The sequence below is a fragment of the Oncorhynchus keta genome, chromosome 14 (assembly GCF_023373465.1).
Source record: "Oncorhynchus keta strain PuntledgeMale-10-30-2019 chromosome 14, Oket_V2, whole genome shotgun sequence".
Classification (NCBI taxonomy): Eukaryota; Metazoa; Chordata; class Actinopteri; order Salmoniformes; family Salmonidae; genus Oncorhynchus; species Oncorhynchus keta.
Window position 1 is genome coordinate 27,351,442 of NC_068434.1, and position 16,150 is coordinate 27,367,591.

A 16,150-nucleotide genomic window follows, 5' to 3' on the forward strand; every position below is an offset into this window, starting at 1 on the left:
GACGTCACACTGCTCTTATACATTTCTTTCAGCTTCTACACCACTACATAAAGGAAAAATGACACTTTTTAAAGCATATATAACATGATCATTAACAGGACTATTTGTTTTTCACGTATCAGTTAGTAGAGGGACATGTGGTCCCATATCTCACCTGCTTGACTGTAGATGAGGGAAAGAGTCTGCCTTCTCTGATGTGCTCCATAGCAGTGTGTAATGTAGACTAAATCAATTCTGCAGCCTTCATGAACAGTACCAACTGCTCTGTATAGCTGTGATACACACAGTGCTGTATAAGTTAACAGGCCAAAGCAGCAACTTCAAGATTAGGGAATCAATAACAGAGATGCATCCCCTCACCTCCACTCCTGGCTTAGAAGACTGATCTGATCAGCCACCAGGCTTTGCTGCAGGAAGGACACATCAGGAGTGTCTTCACTGGTCTCACTCTCAAGTCCAGTGTCTTTAGAACTGGCGATTGACATTTGATTTATTTTACCTTTATTTAACTAGGCAAGTCAGTTAAGAAAAACATCTTATTTACAATGACGGCCTTAGAACAGTGGGCAGAACGACAGATCTGATACCTTATCAGCTCGGGGATTCGATCTAGCAACCTTTCAGTTACTGGCCCATTGCCATAACCACTAGGCTACATGCCATGCCAAATGTGATGAATACAGAGCGCAGCAGGTGTTTATTTGTAAAGGACCACAGGAGGAGGCAGGTAGCTGGGTCCAGGGGCAGGCAGAAGGTCATACACAGGGGGTCCATAAAGGCAGCAGTACAGGCAGGGAAAAAACTAGTAATGTTGTCCGGGAGATCAGGCAAGAGGTTGATGACAGGTAATCTGATAGGCAAAAGCACAGGCAGGGAACATGCAAAAATGCATTGTTAGTGAGGATGGCCAAAACTATGATACACAGGAGGACTAATCCAGGAACAACAACTCTCAGAATAGAAATGTGTATCAAAATAAACAATACCTCACAATGATGGGGTGCAAAGAACTGAACTAAATAGTGTGTGTAAATGACATACAGGTGTGTGAACAGGTGATCAGAATTCAGGTGATTGGGATTTGGAGAGTGATCTGCATTCAGGGGATCTACGTGTGTGAGAGTGTGAGCTGGAAACTGGGCTGGAAAGTGAGCTGCTTTCAGGGGATCTACGTGTTTGAGAGTGTGAGTTGGAAGCAGACGTTACAGCTATCTCCATGACACAGTGGACAAAGGCCAGAGTGAAGCGCAGGTTCCCCAGGCCATCTGCATGCCACTGCTGTGATGGAGAGACAAAGGTTAGCAGAAAGGACAGTATTGTGGCAACAGTTTAGTTTCTGGCAACGTGCAAACTGTGTATAGGTCCAAAATCTATTAAAAACAACTCAATGAGGAATACATTGATGTACAGAGACCTAATATAATATGAAGGAGTGTTAATGTGCTTACCCCCATCAGTGTCTCCTCTGGGAGCTCTGGAGGATCAAAAGCTACGTCCCTGTCTGGGCAAGCTGCCATGGGGTTGGTTAAGTGCTGGTAGATAGGTACATCTTTATGGGTTCCTCTGCTGAATGACCAGCCTGGGCTGATATAGCGCGGCGATCTCACTGCTAGGCCATGGACGTTGACCACAAACCTCCAAGAGAAATGTATGGTTATACACCCACTGACTTACAGTCAGGAACTTTTTCAAAACATTGACTTTTCTTGTCAAGCGTCACCCAGGTTATAGATAACACTTGTCAAGAGATATTAAGACCTTATCTAATCCATGAAAAGAGTTGGCAGTAGCACAATTACATAATGTCGAAGCCCATGACCAATAACAGGCTTAAACCATTACAAACAAACAATACATTTCTCCATTTCTCAAAATCAAATCCTCTTACCTTGCTTATAGTGCCCTTGTACCTGTGGTGTCCATGGGCCTCTCAACGTAAAGACTCTCATTACTTCCTCCATCAAACAGATGAACTCCAAAAGCAGCCTTCAGCAGCATGTCAGACAGACGGCCTGTACTCAAAGACATGGAGATAGCACACACACACTTACACCCTCCCTCAGAGGAGCTCAGCGGGCACATTTAATTGTTAAATCCAATTTGTAAGTCGCTCTGGATAAGAGCGTCTGCTAAACGACTTAAATGTAAATGTAAATGTAAATCAGTCATACCTAAAGATAGAGCCTACTATAACATTTATGGATATCAGATGACCAATATCTGTTGAACTGGTTCCCACATTTTGAAGGGGCCCTTCCTCTTCCCTGTGGCCCTGCTGTTGTGGCTCAGGTCTGATGCTGTTGTGGCTCAGGTCTGATACTGTCTGTATGCATGTGGTCATTGTGGATAAGTCCTCAAGGCTGGTGGGCTGGGGGAATTCATGTGGAGGGGTGGCCTAAGTAGGAACCAGAAAGATAACATGATAATTCTGTATTACAGAGTCACTACTTCATGAGCTGGCAGAAGAGACAACTAAATGTGACATTGTTTTACGGCTGACCTGTGGGCTCTGTTGTCCTGTATGGATGCTGAAAGGACCAGTCTGCTCTGGGATAGTGCCCACTGGGAGAAGAGAAGTAAATAAGAACATGTTATGGTGCAAGGCAAAATAATGTTGGAATGTCAGTATTGTAGTAATGCAGTAATGGAGGTCTGAGGGGATTCCTACTTTACCTTGTGGAGAGGGCTGGTAGGGCCTGGCCCTTTCAGCTGACAGCCTGCGGTGGCTGAGTGCTGCCACCCCCCTGTGCCTGATGGGAGAGGAGGGGAGGCTCTAGTCTTCCTACTCCCTGGGGAACCCCTACTACTACTATCAACACAGCACAGGCGGGCCCTGAAACAGATGAACAACATCAATGTCCAGAATACATACATCCCCACAGTAGAAGTGACCCACTAAGGGAGAGAAAAAGATAGAGACAGAGAGAGAGGGGGAGAAATGTAGATAGACAGAGAAAAGACACAGAGAAGTGATGGAGAGGGATGTACCTGATTGAGCCATGCAGGCCAGCAGGGTGTATTTTCTGCTCCATGTGCTGGTAGTTGTGGATCTGTGTTGGGAGAGGAATGGGCACAGACTGGCTGTAGTTACTCCCACTGAACTCTGCAGGCCTGCTGCACAAACAGAGAGGAAAGGGTACACCTCAGTGATTCTGTTAGGGTTTGAAGGGGAAACAAGCACAGCAAATGTCTTTAAAAACACCACTCGTTGCCTCATAAATTGTTATTTCTTTTAGATCAGGACTGATCCCTCTTCCTTTTTCCCATGATGTTTGTAGTATGACAATCATGAGAGGATGTTGTCATTTGATACCCCTCAGTAACACAGAGTGGGTGTTCTATACTAAAGGCTGGTCAGATTAAAGGAGGGTGAGCTAGACAAATGCTGTGAAACTTCTAATAGCCCAGGTTTACTCCCCCTCAGACAGCCCTGCTCTTACCTAAAAGGATTAAGGGGGCAGAGGGGTGGAGAGGAGGGTAGTGTCCTGCCTGGACTTCCAAGACCCCCAGCAGCCAGCAGAGAGCTCCTGTATCATCAAGACAGAGGAACAGGACAGAGTCAGTGAATCTTACCCTCCATCTGTCTACCTGCTATCATAAGGGCTTCTCATAACCATCTCCATTGTACAGGTTTCTACTGTAGGACTATACATTTCCTTTTATTAAATACAACAGAGTCATACAGTACATTTTTTCTCTCACTCCTATTGAAAAAGCTAAAGTCCGGTTTAAATATTATCGATTATATATTGTAAAAACAACCTGAGGATTGATTGTAAAAAACTTGTTTCTACGAACTTTACGGATACTATTTGGAATTTCCGTCTGCCCCGTCGTGACCGCTCGAGCCTGTGGATTTCTGAACATAACGCGCCAAACAAATGGAGGTATTTTGGATATAAAAATAATCTTTATGGAACAAAAGGAACATTTATTGTGTAACTGGGAGTCTCGGGAGTGCAAACATTCGAAGATCATCAAAGGTAAGCGATACATTTTATTGCTTTTCTGACTTTCGTGACCAATCTACTTTGCTGCTAGCTGTTTGTAATGTTTTGTCTGCTGAGAGAGATGTCCTTACATAAATGCTTGGTATGCTTTCGCCGAAAAGCTTTTTTGAAATCTGATACGCCAGGTGGATTAACAACAAGCTAAGTTGTGTTTTGCTATATTGCACTTTTGATTTCTTGAAAATTAAATATTTTTAGTAATTTAATTAGAATTTGGCGCTCTGCAATTCAGCGGATGTTGACGAAAATGATCCCGCTAACGGGATGGGTGCATTGAGAAGTTTTAACTACACTTGGTTGATGATATTCTAGTTCATCTAGCTTGTCCTGGGTTGCATATAATCGATGCTGTGCCTGTTAATTTCTCATTGAATCATAGCTTACTTTGCCAAACGGTTATTTAATAAGCGCATTCACGAAGAAAGCACTGACGTTGCACCAATGTGTACCTAACCATAAACATAAACGCCTTTCTTAAAATCAATACACAAGTATATATTTTTAAACCTGCATATTTAGTTCATATTGCCTGCTAACATGAATTTCTTTTAACTAGGGAAATTGTGTCACTTCTCTTGTGTTCTGTGCAACAGAGTCAGGGTTTATGCAGCAGTTTGTGCCGCCTGACCCGCACAACTTCGCCAAACGGGGGATGATTTAACAAAAGCGCATTTGTGAAAAAAACACAATCGTTGCACGAATGTACCTAACCATAAACGTAAATGCCTTTCTTAAAATCAATAGACTGAGGTATATGTTTTTAAACCTGCATATTTAGTTAAAAGAAATCCAGGTTAGCAGGCAATATTTAACTAGGGAAATTGTGTCACTTCTCTTGCGTTCATTGCACACAGAGTCAGGGGGTATATGCAACAGTTTGGGCCGCCTGGCTCGTTGCGAACTAATTTGCCAGAATTCTACGTAATTATGACATAACATTGAATGTTGTACAATGTAACAGGAATATTTAGACTTATGGATGCCCCCCGTTAGATAAAATACAGAATGGTTCCGTATTTCACTGAAAGAATAAACGTTTTGTTTTCGAAATGATAGTTTCCGGATTTGACCATATTAATGACATAAGGCTTGTATTTCTGTGTGTTATTATGTTATAGTTAGTCTATGATTTGATATTTGATAAAGCAGTCTGACTGAGCGATGGTAGGCAGCAGCAGGCTCGTAAGCATTCATTCAAACAGCACTTTCGTGCGTTTGCCAGCAGCTCTTTGCAATGCTTCAAGCATTGAGCTGTTTATGACTTCAAGCCTATCAACTCCCAAGTTTAGGCTGGTGTAACTGGCTAGCTAGTTAGCGGGGTGCGCGCTAATAGCATTTCAAACGTCACTCGCGCTGAGACTTGGAGTAGTTGTTCCCCTTGCTCTGCAAGGGCCGTGGTTTTTGTGGAGAGATGGGTAACGATGCTTAGAGGGTGGCTGTTGTCGATGTGTTCCTGGTTCGAGCCCAGGTAGGGGCGAGGAGAGGGACAGAAGCTATACTGTTACACTGGCAATACTAAAGTGCCTATAAGAACATCCAATAGTCAAAGGTTTATGAAATACAAATGATATAGAGAGAAATAGTCCTATAATAACTACAACCTAAAACTTCTTACTTTGTGTCACGCCCTGACCTTAGAGATCCTTTTTATGTCTCTATTTTGGTTTGGTCAGGGCGTGAGTTGGGGTGGGCATTCTATGTTTTGTGTTTCTATGAGAGGGTAGTAAGTTTTAAGTTCCTCGGCGTACACATCACAGACAAACTGAATTGGTCCACCCACACAGACAGCATCGTGAAGAAGGCGCAGCAGCGCCTCTTCAACCTCAGGAGGCTGAAGAAATTTGGCTTGTCACCAAAAGCACTCACAAACTTCTACAGATGCACAATCGAGAGCATCCTGTCGGGCTGTATCACCGCCTGGTACGGCAACTGCTCCGCCCACAACCGTAAGGCTCTCCAGAGGGTAGTGAGGTCTGCACAACGCATCACCAGGGGCAAACTACCTGCCCTCCAGGACACCTACACCACCCGATGTCACAGGAAGGCCATAAAGGTCATCAAGGACAACAACCACCCGAGCCACTGCCTGTTCACCCCGCTATCATCCAGAAGGCGAGGTCAGTACAGGTGCATCAAAACTGGGACCGAGAGACTGAAAAACAGCTTCTATCTCAAGGCCATCAGACTGTTAAACAGCCACCACTAACATTGAGTGGCTGCTGCCAACACACTGACTCAACTCCAGCAATCTCACTTGTGATCTCAACTGGAGGGAATAAAACAGGAGTCAGTGACATATCAGTCTATTACTATCAAACCCATATCAAGAACACAGTGCTGGTAATGTAAGTCATCTAATGAGAGATAGGGTGAAATAGGGTGTTTACTGGGGAATTGGTCAGGCATAATGACAAAGTTGTCCGTCTCGGAGGATGTATTCCTGCAGTTGTGGAGGGCTGAGCCTTAGCCTGGAGTCTCTGCAGCTCTGCATCAGAATGCTGAAGGGGGAAAGAGTGGAAAATATCTAATATTAGACCCTAAGTGACTGGTATTGGTGGCGGATCATTTCCCCTTCATATTGTAAAGCATTGGGCTGAGCACTTGGAAAAGTGCTATATAAATCCTATTCATCATCGTTATCATTCCCCAGAGAGGAGGGGGGACTCACTTGAGGGGAGCAGGCCAGGTGGAAGGTGGAGGAGCTGCGAGAGGAGCTGACAGACCCAGAGCTGGGGTAGGAAGGCATGGGCACCGGAGAGGCTGGAATGAATAGTGAAAAGCAAATAACAAACCTTATAACCGATGCAAACATGCACATCCTTATGACAGACTATCAGAGAGAGAGGTCTAATAGCCTCATCGCAGACCGTGGCAGAAATCAGCTAGAGGGGTCGGAACTCGAAACCCGGTGTAAATCAGTGAAGCCTCGCAACACGTCAAAACAATCAAATTCCTTGGGTGGAGCTCCTAAGATGCTCACCAGATTAGTGCCGTAGTGCGTGAGGACTAAAAATGTCAACAAAGCAAGCACTGGTGACAAAACATTTTAGAACTTTTATAGCACGCTGATATTCACAGCATTTCTTTGTTATTTTAAGATGATTTAAAGCTGCAGCAATAGGGGAGGAATGGTCTACAATGCTGGCCATATCAATATTTTTAATTTTGACGTTTCTGAAGTGATATTTGGCTGTAAAGGCTAGCATGAGGGATAAGAAGTAGCAAGGCACAATGTTTGTTTTCAGAAAAGTCAGCTAACCTTGTAAGCTACCAAGGACTAACTAACCAGCTACATACCATCTAGTTACATTTCTCTCATGATCATAAAGCCAATAACATTTGAAAAAACCCCAGCATATTATTGACCTAAAACGTTAGCTGTATTATCCCAGTCCCTAACACAGCGACTGGGATACATAGACCAACCATGTACTGTCTATCTATGGGAACAACTGCAAATCATTTTGCAAGCAACATTGCCAAAATGAATCAAATAAAATAAAAAATAACCTCATCAAATGTTATCTGTAATAATCATCACCCGTAGCCTAATTGCATCTCTTTATTTTCATACTGTACCTAAATTACAAGGGTTGGATTTGCACTTAACAAATGTTTATGTCAGCACTTAAAAGGCATGACAGATGCCCAGAAGTCCAGTAATGCCATCATACTGTAGGCCTATGGCTGCATTGGTTATTCATGTCATATGTTAAGCTGCAAAATGGATTCACATAGCTGATATACTGTGAGAGAGTGACAATAAAATAAAACTGATTGGGGATTTTACAACTACTGTAGGAGAAAATAAAATGTTAGAGAATACAATACAGAGACCCAGACACATTACAGACAGAATCGTGATTGTGGATTGTGATATAAATTCAGCAAAAAAAGAAACGTCCTCTCACTGTCAACTGCGTTTATTTTCAGCAAACTAACGGGTAAATATTTGTATGAAGATAACAAGATTCAACAACTGAACAAGTTCCACAGACATGTGACTAACAGAAATGGAATAATGTGTCCCTGAACAAAGGGGGGTCAAAATCAAAATTACAGTCAGTATCTGGTGTGGCCACCAGCTGCATTAGGTACTGCAGTGCATCTCCTCATAGACTGCACAATATTTGTCAGTTCTTGCTGTGAGATGTTACCCCATTCTTCCACCAAGGCACCTGCAAATTCCCGGACATTTCTGTGGGGAATGGCACTAGCCCTCACCCTCTGATCCAACAGGTCCCAGATGTGCTCAATGGGATTGAGATCCGGGCTCTTCGCTGGCTATGGCAGAACACTGACATTCCTGTCTTGCAGGAAATCACGCACAGAACAAGCAATATGGCTGGTGGCATTGTCATGCTGCAGGGTCATGTCAGGATGAGCCTGCACGAAGGGTACCACATGAGGGAGGAGGAGGACTTCCCTGTAATGCACAGCGTTGAGATTGCCTGCAATGACAACAAGCTCAGTCCGTTGATGCTGTGACACACCACCCCAGACCATGACGGACCCTCCATCTCCAAATCGATCTTGCTCCAGAGTACAGGCCTCGGTGTAACTCTCGCCATCCTGTACCTGTCCCGCGGGTGTGATGTTTGGATGTACCGATCCTGTGCAGGTGTTGTTAAACGTGGTCTGCCACTGCGAGGATGATCAGCTGTTCGTCCTGTCTCCCTCTAGCGCTGTCTTACGCGTCTCACAGTACGGACATTGCATGCCTAAGGCACGTTCACGCAGATGAGCAGGGATTCTGGTCATATTTCTTTTGGTGTTTTTCAGAGTCAGTATAAAGGCCTGTCTAGTGTCCTAAGTTTTCATAACTGTGACCTTAAACAAGAGTGCATCAAACATGATTTAGACCTTGTTTATAGAAAAGTGTTTATTTCTGTTTTTCACGGTTGCATCTTGCTGAAAATTGTCCACAGTGTTCCTATCATATAGTTTAAACAGTACTGCAAAAAAAATGACTTACAGAGTGCATCAAACATGATTTAGACCTTGTTTATGAAAAAGTGTTTATCTCTGTATTTCAGGGTTGCAGCTTGCTGAAATTTGTCCACAGTGTTCCTATCATCATATTTAATTGCCTACCGTTTGTAAGGTGTTAGTGTCTTAATGACCGTTCCACAGGTGCATGTTCATTAATTGTTTATGGTTCATTGAACAAGAATGGGAAACAGTGTTAAACCATTTACAATGAAGATCTGTGAATATTATTTGGATTTATACAAATGATCTTTGAAACACATCTTTGACACTAGTTCATTAAACACTTAACTTTAAAGAATCAACAATGAATCACTTCAAAATGTACAAATAAGCTATCTTGTGTGTAAAGATTAGACATTTAAGTCTAAAACAGTGTTTCCTAACCCTGGTGTTCCAGTACCCCAACAGTACACATTTTCATTGTAGCTCTGGACAAACACACCTGACTCAGGGTTACAATAAAAATGTGTACTGTTGGGGGGTACTGGAGGACCAGAGTTGGGAAACACTGGTCTAAACAACAATAGATCATTGAGTAGTAACAAGTAGGATATTATTACTAAAGCATCATTTCAGGTGAACGGAAAAAACCTCCATACCAACGGTGGCCAACCTTGCGTCTCTGATCTACTGGGTGAGCAGATTTATATTCCAGCCCAGCGATAATACACTTGATTCTGAACTCATTAAATTTTCTTCATTCTATACCTAGAGGACTGCTGATATCTCTTGGAGTGATAAGTATATATTTTTTGTATTTTTGTTTTGGTCTGGTACTGTCTTTTTGCTAGCTAGGGCCATCTTCTTTAACTGCGGACTGCTCATAATTTGACATATCAACCAGGATCCAGGGGCATTACAATTTGTGACTTGTTTTGGTATTCAGTGGCTGGTTTGGAGGGGGAGTGGTTTCACCACTCAACAATTTGTACAGGAAGGTGTGCTCTCCATCTCTGCTAGGAAATTAGCAATTAGTGTTAGTTCTTCAGTCTCCCCTGGTTTCTCAGCGGCCGCTGTGAGCGGCGGTTTTGTCTCAAAAATCAAGACAGTCTCTGAAACCAAGATGGTTCTGCCGATTTGTTCGAGGAAGGAAAGAAAGAAAGGAAGGCTCCACACCGCTCTCAACTTTGAGTATCTTACATATTTTATACATTTTGATTTACTTACTTGAATAGGTTTTTCCAACTGCCTCAGTTTTTTGGGTCCTTACAAAAAACGAAATAATGGGCAATCTTCACAATATTTTTGGTAGCAGCCATGTGGACAAATGGAGACAAGGAAAATAAGTATGTTTGTCACCAGAGCGGTTTAGAACGTGTTGTGACGTTTGACTTTTCCAGCGTTATCCACTTTCAATTTGAATAAATATCAATTGCAGACTGTCGCCCACACTTGATGACTTGAAAACTAGCACTTGAAGCTAGCATTTGTAACAACTACCCGGACAGAAAACAGTGACGGACATAACACACAGCACCCCTTCTACTCTTGAAATGTCACATCCAATCAAAATCTTGCCACTGGCAGCCAGCAGACCATTCAAACTGTTTTTGCAATACAAAGTTCTCCAGACCTCCAGGGGAAGCATGACAATGATGTGATTTTGGAGGTATGGCAACGCACTTGACAGGAAGGGTAGAATGGAGAGTGGGGGAGTAATGAGGGGTCCAGAAAGTTCTCAGCTTGGCAATGGCAGTCAAACAGACACCTGTTAGCTGTGTGTGTGTTCCTGCAGATCTGGCACCAAGATAAAGTGACTAAGGGGGCAGTTGAAACTGGCAAGGGGGCACCATTTTTTTGGGGTTCTTGCATTAGAATTGTATTGAATTCTGCGTATAGAAGGCTAAACCACAAGAAACCTAAACCTATCATTGAGTGCTTTAAGTGACAACACCATTTTGGTAATGAATAGATAGGCTATTTGTAATAGGTGAATTAGACAATGTGAATGCAGCCGTACACATAGCCGTCTTACCAAAATCATGCAAACTAAATGCTTAAAGTATTAGCCTAGTGTCACGCCTTGGTCATTGTATTTTGTGTTTTCGTTATATATTTGGTCAGGCCAGGGTGTGACATGGGTTTATGTTGTTGTATTTCGTAATGGGGTTTGTAGTATTTGGGATCGCGGCTGATTAGGGGTGTTTTTAGGCTTGGCTGCCTGAGGCGATTCTCAATCAGAGTCAGGTGATTCTCGTTGTCTCTGATTGGGAACCGCATTTAGGTAGCCTGGTTTCGCTTTGGATTTTGTGGGTGATTGTTCCTGTCTCTGTGTAGTTTCACAAGATAGGCTGTAATAGGTTTCACGTTCCGTTTGTTGTTTTCGTATTTGTATAGTTATTTCATGTATCGCTTTTTTCCTTTCATTAAAGACATGAGTAACCACTACGCTGCATTTCGGTCCGACTCTTTCTACAAACGAAGAACGCCGTTACACCTAGTTAGAATACAAACACAACTGTGAATGCAAACGAATGAATGCCAACAGAACAAGACAGCGGTACCAAGTAGTAGTCCGAGTGAACTAAATATCAGATGGATAAAGGCATGACACAATCTATACTTAGGCTAGTTACAGTAACAGTAAACAAATGCAGTAAACAAAATGCCATTGGAGAGCTAATTAACCAAAATAGCCTACAGCCTACTACAATGAGATGCAGCCATACACTGCTGTCTTGCCCAATAAATAAGCCTATAGGCCAGCTTCAAACATGGAAAATCAGGCCGCTCATGAGTTCAAGCAACACATTGTAATATGGCACAATACACTTCAGACCCGCGTAATCAATTAAGCAATGCCAGCCTACCATAAACACGTTTCCAATACGTACAGTTCAATTTACAACCACGAAAACCAATAAGCTACCAAGAACCATAATAGTATGTATCTATTTCTATGATGAAACATACCGATATGTAGCTATACCCAGGGGCTTCATTTGGGTTCTTGCATTGGAATTATATTGAATTCTGCTTATATGACGCTATAACAAAATAAACATAAGTTCCATGACGTGACTAGACCCAGCCTCAGCTAAACCACCACCCATAGCATGACTAGGCCCAGCCTCTTCTGCCTGCGTCTCATGGCTTCCTGCACTTTGACCTCAATTTCCCCCACTGGCGCTTGTACTCTCACCTTGTCTACGGTCTTTATGTGGGCACGCAAAGCTCTTATGCCCCAAATGTCCACACTCAAAGCATCGTAGACTATCTGTGCTGGCAAACCCTGCGTAGAGCCCGTCCCCATGCCTCACTTTAAAACGCACATTGTGGTGGAAATTCTACCTTTAACTAATAATGAGGAGAGTCAAAGTTAATAATCAATCAAGGTATTATTTGTTATTAAAAACGTATTATAATAAGGAGGCTGGTCGCACCACCCACGCAGGTGAAATGGAGTGAGAGCCTCCTGTACAAAGAGAACCCAAAGCCTTATATAGTCATGCTACCCCATGCAAGCATCTGCAAAACACGTGACCGTGTGTGTGTGTGTGGGTGTGTGTGTGTGTGTGTGAGGGGAGACAACTGGATGAAAAGGTTACCTCAGTCTGTCGCAACTGAGTGAGCACAATAGGGGCCAGAATGACAGGAAGTCACTCTAGACATACTTCCTCTAACAGTAGCTCAACGGTTCCCCCAAGTTGGGCAAGCAAGTGCCTTTGACTGTCGGTCCAGATGATGTATGGTCATACTGGTCACACACACACACACACACACACAAAACATGAATCTTTCACCCAGAAACAGGCTCCAAACAGAATGATAGCTTTATCATTGGTGTGCAGAATATAACCTTTACGTCTCCAGTTAACTTAAAACCAGTCTGTTTCTGTCAAGTCTTGGCTGAGTGCCCAGACATCATGGGGTCATTCTACACACACAGAACACTAAGAACAGACCTCTATTAATGCACACACACACTTTCCTATCTTATATGCGTTCGTTTATTTAACAAACTCAAGCCCAATGCCTACGCTTAAAGACAGGCATTTTAGTACAAAAGCATTAGTAAGGTTTAACAGAAAATGCCCTCACAACATTTTAACTTTTGTTCATTGTTATTCAGAAACATGAACACTTGCCTCCGGAACGAAACAACATGCTTAACAGCATCTGCCTGAAAACCACTAGCAAATTCACCAAACCGACTCTGTTTTATCTGGATTTGATCATCCATAATAAACGGAGGCAAATTTGCAACTACCACTCCAGTCGAAAGACTCGAAAGGGGAGAAATTGGCACCAACACATATTCCGCTAGCAATCAGCCTACCCACCAAATTCACTCTTTTCATGAACACAACCACAGCTTTATTCATTCTAGATGCTTCATCAGGATTCTGGCAAGTGAAGCTAGATGATGCAAGCACAGAAAGGACACATGGAAGTTAATTTCCTTAGGCATTAAAGGCCCAGTGCAGTCAAAATTATTCACTGGCCTACACACAATACTCCATAATGTCAAAGTGGAATTATGCTTTTTGTATTATTTTGAATTTTTACAAATGACTTAAATTCAAATCTGAAATGTCTTGAGTCAAGTATTCAACCCCTTTCTTATGGCTATATTAATTATGTTCAGGAGTAAAAATTGTGCACACATAAGTTGCATGGACAAACACTGTGTGCAATAATAGTGTTGAACATGAATGACTACTACTATTTATTTACCCCACACATACAATTATCTGTAAGGTCTCTCAGTCGAGCAGTGAATCTCAAACCATTCAACCATAAAGACCAGGGAGGTTTTCCAATGCCTCGCAAAGAAGGGCACCTATTAGTAGATGGGTAAAATGTTTACAAATCAGTTGTATATCCCTTTGAGCACGGTGAAGTTATTAATTACACTTTGGATGGTGTATCAATACACCCATCCCAAAATTACATTTCGTATCCAGTTGAAGTCGGAAGTTTACATACACTTAGGTTGGAGTCATTGAAACTCGTTTTTAAACCACTCCACAAATTTCTTGTTAACAAACTATAGTTTTGGCAAGTAGGTTATGTCACGCCCTGGCCATAGAGAGGCGTTTATTCACTATTTTGGTTAGGCCAAGGTGCGACTAGGGTGGGCATTCTATGTTTTGGATTTCTTTGTTGTTTGGCAGGTGTGGTTCTCAATCAGAGGCAGCTGTCTATTGTTGTCTCTGATTGAGAACCATACTTAGGTAGCCTTTTCCCACCTGGGTTTTGTGGGTAGTTGCTTTTTGTTTTTGTGTGTGTGTACCAGACAGAACTGTTTCGGTTGTTCTCTTTGTTGTTTTGCTATTCAGTGTTCAATTCAACTAATAAAGGATGAACACGTACTATGCTGCACCTTGGTCCTCACCTCACCAACGGCCGTTACTGGTTAGGACATCTACTTTGGCAATGACACAAGTAATTTTTCCAACAATTACTTAGACAGATTATTTCACTTCCACTGTCTCACAATTCCAGTAGTCAAAAGTTTACATACACTAAGTTGACAGTGCTTTTAAATAGCTTGGAAAATTCCAGAAAATTATGTCATGGCTCTGAAAGATTCTTATAGGCTAATTGACATCATCAATTGGAGGTGTACCTGTGGATGTATTTCAAGGGCTACCTTCAAACTCAGTGCCTCTTTGCTTGACATCATGGGAAAATCAAAATAAATAAAAATTGGTTCATCCTTGGGAGCAATTTCCAAATGCCTCAAGGTACCATGTTCATCTGTACAAACAATAGTACACAAGAATAAACACCATGGGACCACGCAGCCGTCATACCGCTCAGGAAGGAGACGCGTTCTGTCTCCCAGAGATGAATGTACTTTGGTGAGAAAAGTGCAACTCAATCCCCAGAACAACAGCAAAGGACCTTGTGAAGATGCTGGAGGAAACGCGTACAAAAGTATCTATATTCACAGTAAAATGAGTCCTAAATCGACATAACCTGAAAGGTCGCTCAGCAAGGAAGAAGCCACTGCTCCAAAAAGCCAGACTACAGTTTACAACTGCACATTGGGACAAAGATGGTACTTTTTAGAGAAATGTCCTCTGGTCTGATGAAATAAAAATAGATCTGTTTGGCCATAATGACCATCGTTATGTTTGGAGGAAAAAGGGGCGTGCTTGCAAGCCGAAGAACACCATCCCAACCGTGAAACACAGGGGTGGCAGCATCATGTTGTGGGGGTGCTTTGCTGCAGGAGGGACTGGTGCACTTCACAGAATAGATGGCATCATGAGGGAGGAAAATTATGTGGATATATTAAAGCAATATCTCAAGACATTAGTCAGGAAGTGAAAGCTTGGTCGCAAATGGGTCTTCCAAATGACCCCAAGCATACTTCCAAAGTTGTGGCAAAATGGCTTAATGACAACAAAGTCAAGGTATTGGAGTGGCCATCACAAAGCCCTGACCTCAATCCCATAGAAAATTTGTGGGCAGAACTGAAAAAGTGTGTGCGAGCAAGGAGGCACATTTCACTGAAACATGGTGAATCCCCAAAATTGCCCTTGCTAGAAGCATGTGTTTCAGACATAAGAAAGTGGATGGCTGCAAACGTTCTACTTTTAAACTCGGACAAAACAGAGATGCTTGTTCTAGGTCCCAAGAAACCAAGAGATATTCTGTTGAATCTGACAATTAATCTTAATGGTTGTACAGTCGTCTCAAATAAAACTGTGAAGGACCTCAGCGTTACTCTGGACCCTGATCTCTCTTTTGAAGAACATATCAAGACCATTTCAAGGACAGCTTTTTTCCATCTACGTAACATTGCAAAAATCTGAAACTTTCTCACCAAAAATTATGCAGAAAAATTAATCCATGCTTTTGTCACTTCTAGGTTAGACTACTGCAATGCTCTACTTTACGGCTACCCAGATAAAGCACTAAATAAACTTCAGTTAGTGCTAAATACGGCTGCTAGAATCCTGACTAGAACCCAAAAATTTGATCATATTACTCCAGTGCTAGCCTCCCTACACTGGCTTCCTGTCAAAGCGAGGGCTGATTTCAAGGTTTTACTGCTAACCTACAAAGCATTACATGGGCTTGCTGCTACCTATCTCTCTGATTTGGTCCTGCCGTACATACCTACACGTACGCTACGGTCACAAGACGCAGGCCTCCTAATTGTCCCTAGAATTTCTAAACAAACAGCTTTCTCC

At 42.5% G+C, this 16,150-nt stretch overlaps 1 long non-coding RNA gene across 1 annotated transcript; it reads right to left on the minus strand.

The window, feature by feature from the left end:
• Window positions 1–1,454: 1,454 nt before the first annotated feature.
• LOC118394220 (uncharacterized) lies at window positions 1,455–2,807 on the minus strand. The gene is made up of 5 exons (XR_004827688.2): window positions 2,674–2,807; window positions 2,501–2,562; window positions 2,172–2,395; window positions 1,889–2,012; window positions 1,455–1,635 (listed from the first exon to the last, which is right to left on the minus strand). It is a non-coding gene; the product is annotated as an uncharacterized LOC118394220 (long non-coding RNA).
• Window positions 2,808–16,150: the final 13,343 nt, after the last annotated feature.